This window comes from Megalopta genalis, chromosome 9 (assembly GCF_051020955.1).
Source record: "Megalopta genalis isolate 19385.01 chromosome 9, iyMegGena1_principal, whole genome shotgun sequence".
In the NCBI taxonomy this organism is placed as follows: domain Eukaryota; kingdom Metazoa; phylum Arthropoda; class Insecta; order Hymenoptera; family Halictidae; genus Megalopta; species Megalopta genalis.
In genome coordinates this window covers 3,607,501-3,620,000 of record NC_135021.1, presented here as the reverse complement: position 1 = coordinate 3,620,000, position 12,500 = coordinate 3,607,501, and positions in this window count along the sequence as shown.

The window sequence follows — 12,500 nt, the reverse complement described above, 5'->3', positions numbered from 1 at the left end:
TATGTAGAAACGTTAGTTAAGCAAGAATATCGTATTTTTAAAAAAATCTAATGATAGGATTTTTCAGAAAATTGAAAAAACCGTAAAATGTCAAGAGTAAAGTGCCATTATTTTAAACAATGTATCGTTCTAAATGCTTAATCCCTATGTAAAAAAGTTATTTAAGCAAGAATATGTTATTGAAAAAAATTAGAAAAATTTATTTTAGCCGTAAATCGAAAATAATGGGGACACCGGAGCTGTTCGAAGCGCCGAGACGCGCCGCGTACGGCCGAATATTTTCCAAGTCCCAACGTACCGATCAAGAGTAAAGTACCATTTTCCTACATTAGATTTCGTTCTAAATGCTTAATCCCTATGTAAAAACGTTAGTTAAGCAAGAATATCGTATTTTTAAAAAAATCTAATGATAGGATTTTCCAGAAAATTGAAAAAACCGAAAAATGTCAAGAGTAAAGTGCCATTTTCTGACATTAGATTTCGTTCTAAATGCTTAATCCCTATGTAGAAACGTTAGTTAAGCAAGAATATCGTATTTTTAAAAAAATCTAATGATAGGATTTTTCAGAAAATTGAAAAAACCGTAAAATGTCAAGAGTAAAGTGCCATTATTTTAAACAATGTATCGTTCTAAATGCTTAATCCCTATGTAAAAAAGTTATTTAAGCAAGAATATGTTATTGAAAAAAATTAGAAAAATTTATTTTAGCCGTAAATCGAAAATAATGGGGACACCGGAGCTGTTCGAAGCGCCGAGACGCGCCGCGTACGGCCGAATATTTTCTAAGTCCCAACGTACCGATCAAGAGTAAAGTACCATTTTCCTACATTAGATTTCGTTCTAAATGCTTAATCCCTATGTAAAAAAGTTATTTAAGCAAGAATATGTAATCGAAAAAAATTAGAAAAATTTATTTTAGCCGTAAATCGAAAATAATGGGGACACCGGAGCTGTTCGAAGCGCCGAGACGCGCCGCGTACGGCCGAATATTTTCTAAGTCCCAACGTACCGATCAAGAGTAAAGTACCATTTTCCTACATTAGATTTCGTTCTAAATGCTTAATCCCTATGTAAAAACGTTAGTTAAGCAAGAATATCGTATTTTTAAAAAAATCTAATGATAGGATTTTCCAGAAAATTGAAAAAACCGAAAAATGTCAAGAGTAAAGTGCCATTTTCTGACATTAGATTTCGTTCTAAATGCTTAATCCCTATGTAGAAACGTTAGTTATGCAAGATTATCGTATTTTTAAAAAAATCTAATGATAGGATTTTTCAGAAAATTGAAAAAACCGTAAAATGTCAAGAGTAAAGTGCCCTTATTTTAAACATTATATCGTTCTAAATGCTTAATCCCTATGTAAAAAAGTTATCTAAGCAAGAATATGTTATTGAATAAAATGAGAAAAATTTATTTTAGCCGTAAATCGAAAATAATGGGTCGAGCGAATCGGTCGATTGCGCCGAGACGCGCTATGATGCAACAGACGAGCGATTGGAACGCCCGAATATTTTCAAAGTCCCAACGTACCGGTCAAGAGTAAAGTACCATTTTCCTACATTAGATTTCGTTCTAAATGCTTAATCCCTATGTAAAAACGTTAGTTAAGCAAGAATATCGTATTTTAAAAAAAATCTAATGATAGGATTTTCCAGAAAATTGAAAAAACCGAAAAATGTCAAGAGTAAAGTGCCATTTTCTGACATTAGATTTCGTTCTAAATGCTTAATCCCTATGTAGAAACGTTAGTTAAGCAAGATTATCGTATTTTTAAAAAAGTCTAATGATAGGATTTTTCAGAAAATTGAAAAAACCGTAAAATGTCAAGAGTAAAGTGCCCTTATTTTAAACATTATATCGTTCTAAATGCTTAATCCCTATGTAAAAAAGTTATCTAAGCAAGAATATGTTATTGAATAAAATGAGAAAAATTTATTTTAGCCGTAAATCGAAAATAATGGGTCGAGCGAATCGGTCGATTGCGCCGAGACGCGCTATGATGCAACAGACGAGCGATTGGAACGCCCGAATATTTTCAAAGTCCCAACGTACCGGTCAAGAGTAAAGTACCATTTTCCTACATTAGATTTCGTTCTAAATGCTTAATCCCTATGTAAAAACGTTAGTTAAGCAAGAATATCGTATTTTAAAAAAAATCTAATGATAGGATTTTCCAGAAAATTGAAAAAACCGAAAAATGTCAAGAGTAAAGTGCCATTTTCTGACATTAGATTTCGTTCTAAATGCTTAATCCCTATGTAGAAACGTTAGTTATGCAAGATTATCGTATTTTTAAAAAAATCTAATGATAGGATTTTTCAGAAAATTGAAAAAACCGTAAAATGTCAAGAGTAAAGTGCCCTTATTTTAAACATTATATCGTTCTAAATGCTTAATCCCTATGTAAAAAAGTTATCTAAGCAAGAATATGTTATTGAATAAAATGAGAAAAATTTATTTTAGCCGTAAATCGAAAATAATGGGTCGAGCGAATCGGTCGATTGCGCCGAGACGCGCTATGATGCAACAGACGAGCGATTGGAACGCCCGAATATTTTCAAAGTCCCAACGTACCGGTCAAGAGTAAAGTACCATTTTCCTACATTAGATTTCGTTCTAAATGCTTAATCCCTATGTAAAAACGTTAGTTAAGCAAGAATATCGTATTTTTAAAAAAATCTAATGATAGGATTTTCCAGAAAATTGAAAAAACCGAAAAATGTCAAGAGTAAAGTGCCATTTTCTGACATTAGATTTCGTTCTAAATGCTTAATCCCTATGTAGAAACGTTAGTTAAGCAAGAATATCGTATTTTTAAAAAAATCTAATGGTAGGATTTTTCAGAAAATTGAAAAAACCGTAAAATGTCAAGAGTAAAGTGCCCTTATTTTAAACATTATATCGTTCTAAATGCTTAATCCCTATGTAAAAAAGTTATCTAAGCAAGAATATGTTATTGAATAAAATGAGAAAAATTTATTTTAGCCGTAAATCGAAAATAATGGGTCGAGCGAATCGGTCGATTGCGCCGAGACGCGCTATGATGCAACAGACGAGCGATTGGAACGCCCGAATATTTTCAAAGTCCCAACGTACCGGTCAAGAGTAAAGTACCATTTTCCTACATTAGATTTCGTTCTAAATGCTTAATCCCTATGTAAAAACGTTAGTTAAGCAAGAATATCGTATTTTTAAAAAAATCTAATGATAGGATTTTCCAGAAAATTGAAAAAACCGAAAAATGTCAAGAGTAAAGTGCCATTTTCTGACATTAGATTTCGTTCTAAATGCTTAATCCCTATGTAGAAACGTTAGTTAAGCAAGAATATCGTATTTTTAAAAAAATCTAATGGTAGGATTTTTCAGAAAATTGAAAAAACCGTAAAATGTCAAGAGTAAAGTGCCCTTATTTTAAACATTATATCGTTCTAAATGCTTAATCCCTATGTAAAAAAGTTATCTAAGCAAGAATATGTTATTGAATAAAATGAGAAAAATTTATTTTAGCCGTAAATCGAAAATAATGGGTCGAGCGAATCGGTCGATTGCGCCGAGACGCGCTATGATGCAACAGACGAGCGATTGGAACGCCCGAATATTTTCAAAGTCCCAACGTACCGGTCAAGAGTAAAGTACCATTTTCCTACATTAGATTTCGTTCTAAATGCTTAATCCCTATGTAAAAACGTTAGTTAAGCAAGAATATCGTATTTTTAAAAAAATCTAATGATAGGATTTTCCAGAAAATTGAAAAAACCGAAAAATGTCAAGAGTAAAGTGCCATTTTCTGACATTAGATTTCGTTCTAAATGCTTAATCCCTATGTAGAAACGTTAGTTAAGCAAGAATATCGTATTTTTAAAAAAATCTAATGGTAGGATTTTTCAGAAAATTGAAAAAACCGTAAAATGTCAAGAGTAAAGTGCCCTTATTTTAAACATTATATCGTTCTAAATGCTTAATCCCTATGTAAAAAAGTTATCTAAGCAAGAATATGTTATTGAATAAAATGAGAAAAATTTATTTTAGCCGTAAATCGAAAATAATGGGTCGAGCGAATCGGTCGATTGCGCCGAGACGCGCTATGATGCAACAGACGAGCGATTGGAACGCCCGAATATTTTCAAAGTCCCAACGTACCGATCAAGAGTAAAGTACCATTTTCCTACATTAGATTTCGTTCTAAATGCTTAATCCCTATGTAAAAACGTTAGTTAAGCAAGAATATCGTATTTTTAAAAAAATCTAATGATAGGATTTTCCAGAAAATTGAAAAAACCGAAAAATGTCAAGAGTAAAGTGCCATTTTCTGACATTAGATTTCGTTCTAAATGCTTAATCCCTATGTAGAAACGTTAGTTAAGCAAGAATATCGTATTTTTAAAAAAATCTAATGGTAGGATTTTTCAGAAAATTGAAAAAACCGTAAAATGTCAAGAGTAAAGTGCCCTTATTTTAAACATTATATCGTTCTAAATGCTTAATCCCTATGTAAAAAAGTTATCTAAGCAAGAATATGTTATTGAATAAAATGAGAAAAATTTATTTTAGCCGTAAATCGAAAATAATGGGTCGAGCGAATCGGTCGATTGCGCCGAGACGCGCCATGATGCAACAGACGAGCGATTGGAACGCCCGAATATTTTCAAAGTCCCAACGTACCGATCAAGAGTAAAGTACCATTTTCCTACATTAGATTTCGTTCTAAATGCTTAATCCCTATGTAAAAACGTTAGTTAAGCAAGAATATCGTATTTTTAAAAAAATCTAATGATAGGATTTTCCAGAAAATTGAAAAAACCGAAAAATGTCAAGAGTAAAGTGCCATTTTCTGACATTAGATTTCGTTCTAAATGCTTAATCCCTATGTAGAAACGTTAGTTATGCAAGATTATCGTATTTTTAAAAAAATCTAATGATAGGATTTTTCAGAAAATTGAAAAAACCGTAAAATGTCAAGAGTAAAGTGCCCTTATTTTAAACATTATATCGTTCTAAATGCTTAATCCCTATGTAAAAAAGTTATCTAAGCAAGAATATGTTATTGAATAAAATGAGAAAAATTTATTTTAGCCGTAAATCGAAAATAATGGGTCGAGCGAATCGGTCGATTGCGCCGAGACGCGCTATGATGCAACAGACGAGCGATTGGAACGCCCGAATATTTTCAAAGTCCCAACGTACCGGTCAAGAGTAAAGTACCATTTTCCTACATTAGATTTCGTTCTAAATGCTTAATCCCTATGTAAAAACGTTAGTTAAGCAAGAATATCGTATTTTAAAAAAAATCTAATGATAGGATTTTCCAGAAAATTGAAAAAACCGAAAAATGTCAAGAGTAAAGTGCCATTTTCTGACATTAGATTTCGTTCTAAATGCTTAATCCCTATGTAGAAACGTTAGTTAAGCAAGATTATCGTATTTTTAAAAAAGTCTAATGATAGGATTTTTCAGAAAATTGAAAAAACCGTAAAATGTCAAGAGTAAAGTGCCCTTATTTTAAACATTATATCGTTCTAAATGCTTAATCCCTATGTAAAAAAGTTATCTAAGCAAGAATATGTTATTGAATAAAATGAGAAAAATTTATTTTAGCCGTAAATCGAAAATAATGGGTCGAGCGAATCGGTCGATTGCGCCGAGACGCGCTATGATGCAACAGACGAGCGATTGGAACGCCCGAATATTTTCAAAGTCCCAACGTACCGGTCAAGAGTAAAGTACCATTTTCCTACATTAGATTTCGTTCTAAATGCTTAATCCCTATGTAAAAACGTTAGTTAAGCAAGAATATCGTATTTTAAAAAAAATCTAATGATAGGATTTTCCAGAAAATTGAAAAAACCGAAAAATGTCAAGAGTAAAGTGCCATTTTCTGACATTAGATTTCGTTCTAAATGCTTAATCCCTATGTAGAAACGTTAGTTATGCAAGATTATCGTATTTTTAAAAAAATCTAATGATAGGATTTTTCAGAAAATTGAAAAAACCGTAAAATGTCAAGAGTAAAGTGCCCTTATTTTAAACATTATATCGTTCTAAATGCTTAATCCCTATGTAAAAAAGTTATCTAAGCAAGAATATGTTATTGAATAAAATGAGAAAAATTTATTTTAGCCGTAAATCGAAAATAATGGGTCGAGCGAATCGGTCGATTGCGCCGAGACGCGCTATGATGCAACAGACGAGCGATTGGAACGCCCGAATATTTTCAAAGTCCCAACGTACCGGTCAAGAGTAAAGTACCATTTTCCTACATTAGATTTCGTTCTAAATGCTTAATCCCTATGTAAAAACGTTAGTTAAGCAAGAATATCGTATTTTTAAAAAAATCTAATGATAGGATTTTCCAGAAAATTGAAAAAACCGAAAAATGTCAAGAGTAAAGTGCCATTTTCTGACATTAGATTTCGTTCTAAATGCTTAATCCCTATGTAGAAACGTTAGTTAAGCAAGAATATCGTATTTTTAAAAAAATCTAATGGTAGGATTTTTCAGAAAATTGAAAAAACCGTAAAATGTCAAGAGTAAAGTGCCCTTATTTTAAACATTATATCGTTCTAAATGCTTAATCCCTATGTAAAAAAGTTATCTAAGCAAGAATATGTTATTGAATAAAATGAGAAAAATTTATTTTAGCCGTAAATCGAAAATAATGGGTCGAGCGAATCGGTCGATTGCGCCGAGACGCGCTATGATGCAACAGACGAGCGATTGGAACGCCCGAATATTTTCAAAGTCCCAACGTACCGATCAAGAGTAAAGTACCATTTTCCTACATTAGATTTCGTTCTAAATGCTTAATCCCTATGTAAAAACGTTAGTTAAGCAAGAATATCGTATTTTAAAAAAAATCTAATGATAGGATTTTCCAGAAAATTGAAAAAACCGAAAAATGTCAAGAGTAAAGTGCCATTTTCTGACATTAGATTTCGTTCTAAATGCTTAATCCCTATGTAGAAACGTTAGTTAAGCAAGAATATCGTATTTTTAAAAAAATCTAATGGTAGGATTTTTCAGAAAATTGAAAAAACCGTAAAATGTCAAGAGTAAAGTGCCCTTATTTTAAACATTATATCGTTCTAAATGCTTAATCCCTATGTAAAAAAGTTATCTAAGCAAGAATATGTTATTGAGTAAAATGAGAAAAATTTATTTTAGCCGTAAATCGAAAATAATGGGTCGAGCGAATCGGTCGATTGCGCCGAGACGCGCTATGATGCAACAGACGAGCGATTGGAACGCCCGAATATTTTCAAAGTCCCAACGTACCGGTCAAGAGTAAAGTACCATTTTCCTACATTAGATTTCGTTCTAAATGCTTAATCCCTATGTAAAAACGTTAGTTAAGCAAGAATATCGTATTTTTAAAAAAATCTAATGATAGGATTTTCCAGAAAATTGAAAAAACCGAAAAATGTCAAGAGTAAAGTGCCATTTTCTGACATTAGATTTCGTTCTAAATGCTTAATCCCTATGTAGAAACGTTAGTTAAGCAAGAATATCGTATTTTTAAAAAAATCTAATGGTAGGATTTTTCAGAAAATTGAAAAAACCGTAAAATGTCAAGAGTAAAGTGCCCTTATTTTAAACATTATATCGTTCTAAATGCTTAATCCCTATGTAAAAAAGTTATCTAAGCAAGAATATGTTATTGAATAAAATGAGAAAAATTTATTTTAGCCGTAAATCGAAAATAATGGGTCGAGCGAATCGGTCGATTGCGCCGAGACGCGCTATGATGCAACAGACGAGCGATTGGAACGCCCGAATATTTTCAAAGTCCCAACGTACCGATCAAGAGTAAAGTACCATTTTCCTACATTAGATTTCGTTCTAAATGCTTAATCCCTATGTAAAAACGTTAGTTAAGCAAGAATATCGTATTTTAAAAAAAATCTAATGATAGGATTTTCCAGAAAATTGAAAAAACCGAAAAATGTCAAGAGTAAAGTGCCATTTTCTGACATTAGATTTCGTTCTAAATGCTTAATCCCTATGTAGAAACGTTAGTTAAGCAAGAATATCGTATTTTTAAAAAAATCTAATGGTAGGATTTTTCAGAAAATTGAAAAAACCGTAAAATGTCAAGAGTAAAGTGCCCTTATTTTAAACATTATATCGTTCTAAATGCTTAATCCCTATGTAAAAAAGTTATCTAAGCAAGAATATGTTATTGAGTAAAATGAGAAAAATTTATTTTAGCCGTAAATCGAAAATAATGGGTCGAGCGAATCGGTCGATTGCGCCGAGACGCGCTATGATGCAACAGACGAGCGATTGGAACGCCCGAATATTTTCAAAGTCCCAACGTACCGGTCAAGAGTAAAGTACCATTTTCCTACATTAGATTTCGTTCTAAATGCTTAATCCCTATGTAAAAACGTTAGTTAAGCAAGAATATCGTATTTTTAAAAAAATCTAATGATAGGATTTTCCAGAAAATTGAAAAAACCGAAAAATGTCAAGAGTAAAGTGCCATTTTCTGACATTAGATTTCGTTCTAAATGCTTAATCCCTATGTAGAAACGTTAGTTAAGCAAGAATATCGTATTTTTAAAAAAATCTAATGGTAGGATTTTTCAGAAAATTGAAAAAACCGTAAAATGTCAAGAGTAAAGTGCCCTTATTTTAAACATTATATCGTTCTAAATGCTTAATCCCTATGTAAAAAAGTTATCTAAGCAAGAATATGTTATTGAATAAAATGAGAAAAATTTATTTTAGCCGTAAATCGAAAATAATGGGTCGAGCGAATCGGTCGATTGCGCCGAGACGCGCTATGATGCAACAGACGAGCGATTGGAACGCCCGAATATTTTCAAAGTCCCAACGTACCGATCAAGAGTAAAGTACCATTTTCCTACATTAGATTTCGTTCTAAATGCTTAATCCCTATGTAAAAACGTTAGTTAAGCAAGAATATCGTATTTTTAAAAAAATCTAATGATAGGATTTTCCAGAAAATTGAAAAAACCGAAAAATGTCAAGAGTAAAGTGCCATTTTCTGACATTAGATTTCGTTCTAAATGCTTAATCCCTATGTAGAAACGTTAGTTAAGCAAGAATATCGTATTTTTAAAAAAATCTAATGATAGGATTTTCCAGAAAATTGAAAAAACCGAAAAATGTCAAGAGTAAAGTGCCATTTTCTGACATTAGATTTCGTTCTAAATGCTTAATCCCTATGTAGAAACGTTAGTTAAGCAAGAATATCGTATTTTTAAAAAAATCTAATGGTAGGATTTTTCAGAAAATTGAAAAAACCGAAAAATGTCAAGAGTAAAGTGCCCTTATTTTAAACATTATATCGTTCTAAATGCTTAATCCTTATGTAAAAAAGTTATCTAAGCAAGAATATGTTATTGAATAAAATGAGAAAAATTTATTTTAGCCGTAAATCGAAAATAATGGGTCGAGCGAATCGGTCGATTGCGCCGAGACGCGCTATGATGCAACAGACGAGCGATTGGAACGCCCCAATATTTTCAAAGTCCCAACGTACCGATCAAGAGTAAAGTACCATTTTCCTACATTAGATTTCGTTCTAAATGCTTAATCCCTATGTAAAAACGTTAGTTAAGCAAGAATATCGTATTTTTAAAAAAATCTAATGATAGGATTTTCCAGAAAATTGAAAAAACCGAAAAATGTCAAGAGTAAAGTGCCATTTTCTGACATTAGATTTCGTTCTAAATGCTTAATCCCTATGTAGAAACGTTAGTTAAGCAAGAATATCGTATTTTTAAAAAAATCTAATGGTAGGATTTTTCAGAAAATTGAAAAAACCGTAAAATGTCAAGAGTAAAGTGCCATTATTTTAAACAATGTATCGTTCTAAATGCTTAATCCCTATGTAAAAAAGTTATCTAAGCAAGAATATGTTATTGAATAAAATGAGAAAAATTTATTTTAGCCGTAAATCGAAAAAAAGACTGTTCGTTTCTCTGTCTCACTCGCGCGATCGAAGTATTGATGTTTCCCGGCAAAGTAATGGGATATTAATTAAACTTTATACACGAAATTACTCGTTTTGATCCCCGCTACACAGCCGTATACTTTTTATAATTTTGTGGAATCGGGAACCTTGAAATATTTAACATAACGCGGATCGACTGTCTCTGTCTCTTTCTAGATCGGAATAATCGATGTTTCCCGGCAAACTATTGGGAGATTAATTAAACTTTATACATGAAATTACTCGTTTTGGTCCCCGCTACACAGCCGTATACTTTTTATAATTTTGTGGAATCGGGAACCTTGAAATATTTAACATAACGCGGATCGACTGTCTCTGTCTCTTTCTAGATCGGAATTATCGATGTTTCCCGGAAAACTATTCGGAGATTAATTAAACTTTATACACGAAATTACTCGTTTTGATCCCCGCTACACAGCCGTATACTTTTTATAATTTTGTGGAATCGGTAACCTTGAGATATTTAACATAACGCGGATCGACTGTCTCTGTCTCTTTCTAGATCGGAATTATCGATGTTTCCCGGCAAACTATTGGGAGATTATTTAAACTTTATACATGAAATTACTCGTTTTGATCCCCGCTACACAGCCGTATACTTTTTATAATTTTGTGGAATCGGTAACCTGGAGATATTTAACATAACGCGGATCGACTGTCTCTGTCTCTTTCTAGATCGGAATAATCGATGTTTCCCGGCAAACTATTGGGAGATTAATTAAACTTTATACATGAAATTACTCGTTTTGGTCCCCGCTACACAGCCGTATACTTTTTATAATTTTGTGGAATCGGTAACCTTGAGATATTTAACATAACGCGGATCGACTGTCTCTGTCTCTTTCTAGATCGGAATTATCGATGTTTCCCGGCAAACTATTGGGAGATTATTTAAACTTTATACATGAAATTACTCGTTTTGGTCCCCGCTACACAGCCGTATACTTTTTATAATTTTGTGGAATCGGGAACCTTGAAATATTTAACATAACGCGGATCGACTGTCTCTGTCTCTTTCTAGATCGGAATTATCGATGTTTCCTGGAAAACTATTCGGAGATTAATTAAACTTTATACACGAAATTACTCGTTTTGATCCCCGCTACACAGCCGTATACTTTTTATAATTTTGTGGAATCGGTAACCTTGAGATATTTAACATAACGCGGATCGACTGTCTCTGTCTCTTTCTAGATCGGAATTATCGATGTTTCCCGGCAAACTATTGGGAGATTATTTAAACTTTATACATGAAATTACTCGTTTTGGTCCCCGCTACACAGCCGTATACTTTTTATAATTTTGTGGAATCGGGAACCTTGAAATATTTAACATAACGCGGATCGACTGTCTCTGTCTCTTTCTAGATCGGAATTATCGATGTTTCCCGGAAAACTATTCGGAGATTAATTAAACTTTATACACGAAATTACTCGTTTTGATCCCCGCTACACAGCCGTATACTTTTTATAATTTTGTGGAATCGGTAACCTTGAGATATTTAACATAACGCGGATCGACTGTCTCTGTCTCTTTCTAGATCGGAATTATCGATGTTTCCCGGCAAACTATTGGGAGATTATTTAAACTTTATACATGAAATTACTCGTTTTGATCCCCGCTACACAGCCGTATACTTTTTATAATTTTGTGGAATCGGTAACCTGGAGATATTTAACATAACGCGGATCGACTGTCTCTGTCTCTTTCTAGATCGGAATAATCGATGTTTCCCGGCAAACTATTGGGAGATTAATTAAACTTTATACATGAAATTACTCGTTTTGGTCCCCGCTACACAGCCGTATACTTTTTATAATTTTGTGGAATCGGTAACCTTGAGATATTTAACATAACGCGGATCGACTGTCTCTGTCTCTTTCTAGATCGGAATTATCGATGTTTCCCGGCAAACTATTGGGAGATTATTTAAACTTTATACATGAAATTACTCGTTTTGGTCCCCGCTACACAGCCGTATACTTTTTATAATTTTGTGGAATCGGGAACCTTGAAATATTTAACATAACGCGGATCGACTGTCTCTGTCTCTTTCTAGATCGGAATTATCGATGTTTCCCGGAAAACTATTCGGAGATTAATTAAACTTTATACACGAAATTACTCGTTTTGATCCCCGCTACACAGCCGTATACTTTTTATAATTTTGTGGAATCGGTAACCTTGAGATATTTAACATAACGCGGATCGACTGTCTCTGTCTCTTTCTAGATCGGAATTATCGATGTTTCCCGGCAAACTATTGGGAGATTATTTAAACTTTATACATGAAATTACTCGTTTTGATCCCCGCTACACAGCCGTATACTTTTTATAATTTTGTGGAATCGGTAACCTTGAGATATTTAACATAACGCGGATCGACTGTCTCTGTCTCTTTCTAGATCGGAATTATCGATGTTTCCCGGCAAACTATTGGGAGATTATTTAAACTTTATACATGAAATTACTCGTTTTGATCCCCGCTACACAGCCGTATACTTTTTATAATTTTGTGG